Genomic DNA, 6,273 nt, shown 5'->3' on the forward strand with positions numbered 1-6,273 from the left:
CTGCAGGACCATTCAGTATCTGGTACACTGGAAGGGGTATGGCCCAGAGGAGCGCACATGGGTAACTGCTCGGGGATCTCCATGCCCCTGATGTAATTAAAAAATTTATTTAGAACATCCAGCTAAGCCTGGAGGTCTTAGTGAGGGTCCGGGGGGCCCTTCTCGGGGATGGGGGGGGGGGTGTTCTGTTAGGACTCGGGATGTGCGTTCGTGACTCCTGACACCGCCAATGCATGCGGTCAAAGGATACATAACCGCTCAGGCTGGTTGCTACGGGTACGACGACGGCGCCAATAGCAGCTGGACTGCTTCTTGTGTTTTTTCCCAACTCGGCTCTGCTATTCTGTGTAGTAGCAGAGGCCAGGGTTCCACTCCCCTGGCGGAGCAGCATAGGTGTTGTGTGTGTTTAGCTAATTGTAGATTGACAGCTGACACTGCCAATCAGCTGTCAGTAATTTGAGTCTGGGGCCTATAAGTATCCTCCCCAGTCTACTATGCCTTGCCTGTGAAAGTTCCTGGCTTGTCTGGTGATACTTGAGCTAGCATTCCCTGCATTTCATGTTCTGGTTACCTGACCTCTGGTTTTGACTATTTGACTATCCCCTTGGACACGACTTGGTACTTCATTGCTCGGCTGTTTGCTGCTAGAGCATCTGAGGCAAGCAGGTAGGGACAGTGGGGCGGGTGCCAGCTTCAGGGCTCACCTGTCCTTGTGTCTCCCTGTCCCAATCCTAACAATATGTTTACAGTTCTGAAATACCTAACAGCCTCACAGTATTAAAGTTCACATTCATTTCTCTAGGAAAATAGAAATGTACTTTTCCATACATATTACTAGAGATAAATATATTTAGCTAGAGTAAAAAATGTATTTGCTTTATTTTATTTTTCTTTTTAGAAAATATTTAAAATTTGCATGAAGGTAAGTGGGCATTGTTGCTTTCATCCAACCCCTCCCCCACCATAGTCAAAAAAGCCATCCAACCCAGAGAACCCCTTTAATTTGGTGTACATTGAGATTTTTTAAGTGATACTATCACCCCCCCACCCCTTACTCTCACTTAATTTTATTGGTTAACAGTTTCGACTGGGCGGGGCTTCACAGCAGTTGGGTCACATCTCCTGGCTGGGTAGAGGGAGCAACTGTCATGAATCCCCGCCTAGATGACACTGTCCACTGATTAAATGAAGTGATTCTAGAGCCGAAAGAAGACACAGACAAGTTTTATACAGGTATATATCACATATGCAGCATTTAAGCTTGTGGATGGTGCAAAGATCTGCAAATAGAGTACGGCGGTGACAGTATTACTTTAAACCACCTATTAGTTGGCTTATTTTATGCGATTTTGGTGCAATTTTGTCAAACATGGGCCACACATGAAGCCCCTGTGCAAGCAAGGCACAAAAGTGTCTAAAACCCACAATAAAAGTGGTACAAGTCATGTACATAAGTTTTTGGCCCAAACTGCACCAACATTTTGACACATTTCCAGTTATAAATCTGCCTTTGTTTAACCCTTAGACAACCCAGGGCGTATAGTTACGCCATGGAAGTCTGTCCCCAGACGACCTAGGGCGTAACTGTACGCCCTGGGTGTTTCTCCCGCTATGAAGCGTGCTCCGGAGCGGAGCGCGCTTCATAGCAGGTGGGGGCTGGCTGCAGTGCGCGACAGCGGCGCGACCGTGGCGTTTAAGTGTAAGTGACGGGGGAGTCCCCTGTCACTTACTGATCGGGACCTGATCGGTAAAACAGACTGCCGGAGGTCTCTCACCTGCCTCCGTGCGGTCCGATCGGCGATCTGCTGCACTAAGCCTGCACAGGCAGGCTCAATGAGCAGATTGCCGATAACACTGATCAATGCTATGCCTATGGCATAGCAATGATCAGTGTACAAATCAAAGTACTGGATGTAAAAGTCCCCCAAAGGGACTTCAAATGTGTAAAAAAAAAAAAAGTTAAAAACACTAACACACTACCCCAAAACCCCTCCCCCAATAAAAGTTGAAATCACCCCCCTTTCCTATTATATAAATAAAACATATAAAAATAAATAAATAGATAAACATATAATATACCGTAGCGTGCGTAATTGTCCGATCTATTAAAATATAACAAGCGTCATTGCGAACGGTAAACGGCGTACACGAAAAGAGGGAAAAAAGTGCGCGGATTACTGATTTTATGTTACATTATATATAAAAAAATTTTTATAAAAAGTGATCAAAACGTCCGATCTTCACAAATATGGTATTAATAAAAACTAGAGATCATGGCAGAAAAAATGACACCCCATACAGCCCCGTAGGTGAAAAAATAAAACCGTTATAAGCGTCACAATAGGCCCATTTTATTAATATTTAATTGCCAAAAAAAAGCATTTCATTTAAAAAAAATATATATAACATTAGAGAATCTGTGTAACCTGCATATGGTTGTGTTCGGGCTGACCTATAGAATAATTGTATCATGTCGCTTTTACCATAGAGTGCATTACGTAGACACAGGAACCCCCCAAACGTTACCATATTGCATTCTTTTTTGCGATTTCACCAATTTATATCTTCATAAATAATATATTTGGAATTCCATCATACATGTTATGGTAAAATGAATGACGCCATTACAAAGTACAACTATTCCTGTAACAAATAAGCCCTTACATGGCCCTGTAGATAAAAAACTGAAAGTGCTAGAGCTCTTAGAAGGGGGGAGGGAAAAACGGAAACACTAAGATCAAAATTTGCGCGGTCCACTGGGTCATTTTGGGCCTGGTCCTCAAAGGGTTAAAGAACCTTATTCTACAAATGTAAAACATCTTCAATGTTTTGGGGTTTTATGGCACTATATAATGATAACTTTCTACAAAATATAATTTAGAACTATATCTAATACATAAAAGTGAGCAGGATTTATTATCATATTGTTCTCCTTAAAAATAATACACAGCATTGTATATTCCACTATAAGTCACTCCTCTAGAAAATGTCAAAAGAGTATAATTTTCATTCATGTAAAGCACATGATAGCGGCCTTCACTATGTAATTTGCATTAAGTTAAACTAAATCTCTTTTACATGCGGTTTGCAACATCTGCTCCTTGGTATGCTGGGTGCTCTACGCTAATAATTAACTAAGCAAAATCTACATTGTAAAATAGTCAGTTTAATCAGCTTTGTTCTTGGAGGGTTTTTAACTTGAAAAAGCATCTTGAAAGGGGTCACAAAAGAGTTTAACATAATAATGTACTGTAGTTCACTGAAGAAATATACAGAATGCATATCTATACACTATAAAATAAACTAAGTTGATCATAACCACAAGGGTGTGATTAAACCCTCCAAAATAATACCAAAATACAGCCATATTTTCAATATAATAATGCGCTCTATTGAAGTCAATTGGATATTCGTCTGCAATGTACACACTGTATAGAATAATGGCTGTAATTAACCCCTTCACGTCAGCCATACGGCTTTAAACGTTCCTGCTGCACATGCCCCGTGCAGCAGGAACGTATATAAACGTTCCTGGCTATGAAGGAGTTTCAATGTGTTCAGGGCCGTTTTAATGCGATGGGCCCTGCACACATTATAGTCCACACACCCGAGAATGACAGGCAGCCACGGTCCCGCAGCTGCCTGTCATTAACTCCCTTTAATGTAGTCAGTGAAAGGACAGGGACCTGTCACTGACTGATCGGGATCCCCACAGCCATCACTTGTGCAGGCAGGGGCAAGCCACTTACCTCCGTCCTGTCAGATCGGCGATCTGTAGTCAGTAGAGATGAGTGAATAGTATTTGATTGAACAGCTATTCGAATACTGCAGTATTCGAAAGATTCGAGATCGATCGAGTATTCAAATCTAAATTCACTTTACTAAAACAGCTAAACAATTATTTAGCTGTTTTAATAAAGTTTACTGCTCCCTGGGAAAGCAGGGAAGCAATATTACAGGGATCGGTATTGCCGGGGTTAGCGATCCCTGGCAATAATGCCGATTCCTGTAATGGTTAATATCTAATTAATAAAACAAAGTTTTGTTCTAAAAAAGTTATTTTTGTTTTTCAATAGCTTAATTAAAACGAATCAATGCTTTTGCAATTAACCCCTTAAGGACAGAGCCAATTTCGATTTTTGCGTTTTCGTTTTTTCCTCCTTGTGCATCAAAGGCCATAGCACTTGCATTTTTCCACCTAGAAACCCACATGAGCCCTTATTTTTTGCATCACTAATTGTACTTTGCAATGACAGGCTGAATTTTTGCATAAAGTACACTGCGAAACCAGAAAAAAATTCAAAGTGTGGTGAAATTGAAAAAAAAAAACGCATTTTGTTTATTTGGGGGAAATGTGTTTTTACGCCATTCGCCCTGGGGTAAAATTGACTTGCTATGCACGTTCCTCAAGTCGTTACGATTAAAACGATATATAACATGTATAACTGGATGGCCTGTAAAAAATTCAAACCATTGTCAACAAATATACGTCACTTAAAACCGCTCCATTCCCAGGCTTATAGTGCTTTTATCCTTTGGTCTATGGGGCTGTGTTAGGTGTCATTCTTTGCGCCATGATGTGTTCTTTCTATCGGTACCTTGATTGCGCATATACGACTTTTCGATCGCTTTTTATTACAATTTTTCTGGATTTGATGCGACCAAAAATGAGCAATTTTGCACTTTGGGATTTTTTTGCGCTTACGCCGTTTACCGTACGAGATCAGGAATGTGATTAATTAATAGTTCGGGCGATTTCGCACGCGGCGATAGCAAACATGTTTGTTTGTTTATTTGTTTACTTTTATTTATAACCTGGGAAAAGGGGGGTGATTCAGACTTTTATTAGGGGAGGGGGCTTTTTATTGACAACAACACTATATTTTTTTTTTTTACACATATACTAGAAGCCCCCCTGGGGACTTCTAGTATATACACTTTGATCTCTCATTGAGATCTCTGCAGCATAGATATGCTGCAGAGATCCATGAGATCGGCACTCGTTTGCTTTCGGCTGCTGCAGCCGGAAGCAAACGAGTGGCGAGCCGGGGACGGCGCCATCTTGGAGCCGTCCCCAGCCGGCTTCAGAAACGGAGATCGCTCCTCCGGGATAACATCCCGGAGGAGCGATCTCCGCCACTAGACACCAGGGAGACGCTGGATCCTGTAATCGGATGCAGCTGTCATGTTTGACAGCTGCATCTGATTACTGTATTAGCGGGCACGGCGATCGGACCGTGCCCGCTAATACCTACGGTCCCGGGCTACAAGCGGCACCCGGGACCACCGCAGTTCAGAGCAGGGTCGCCGTGCGGCCCCGCTCTGAACGCCCTTACCGGCAATAGGGCGTACCTATACGCCCTTTGTCGTTAAGGGGTTAAATATACTGTTAATAAAAAAATATATATATAAATAAATGTATGTATGTGTATATATATATATATATATATATATATATATATATATATATATATACATACACTACCGTTCAAAAGTTTGGGGTCACATTGAAATGTCCTTATTTTTTAAGGAAAAGCACTGTACTTTTCAATGAAGATAACTTTAAACTAGTCCTAACTTTAAACAAATTCACTCTATACATTGCTAATGTGCTAATGACTATTCTAGCTGCAAATGTCTGGTGGTATTTGGTGCAATATCTACATAGGTGTATAGAGGCCCATTTCCAGCAACTATCACTCCAGTGTTCTAATGGTACAATGTGTTTGCTCATTGGCTCAGAAGGCTAATTGATGATTAGAAAACCCTTGTGCAATAACACATCTGAAAACAGTCTAGCTCTTTACAGAAGCTACAAAACTGACCTTCCTTTGAGCAGATTGTGTTTCTGGAGCATCACATTTGTGGGGTCAATTAAACGCTCAAAATGGCCAGAAAAAGGGAACTTCCATCTGAAACTCGACAGTCTATTCTTGTTCTTAGAAATGAAGGCTATTCCATGCGAGAAATTGCTAAGAAATTGAAGATTTCCTACAACGGTGTGTACTACTCCCTTCAGAGGACAGCACAAACAGGCTCTAAACAGAGTAGAAAAAGAAGTGGGAGGCCGCGTTGCACAACTAAGCAAGAAGATAAGCACATTAGAGTCTCTAATTTGAGAAACAGACGCCTCACAGGTCCCCAACTGGCATCTTCATTAAATAGTACCCGCAAAACACCAGTGTCAACATCTACAGTGAAGAGGCGGCTGCGGGATTTTGGGCTTCAGGGCAGAGTGGCAAAGAAAAAGCCATATCTGAGACTGGCCAATAA

Source organism: Dendropsophus ebraccatus, chromosome 3 (assembly GCF_027789765.1).
Source record: "Dendropsophus ebraccatus isolate aDenEbr1 chromosome 3, aDenEbr1.pat, whole genome shotgun sequence".
Taxonomy (NCBI): domain Eukaryota; kingdom Metazoa; phylum Chordata; class Amphibia; order Anura; family Hylidae; genus Dendropsophus; species Dendropsophus ebraccatus.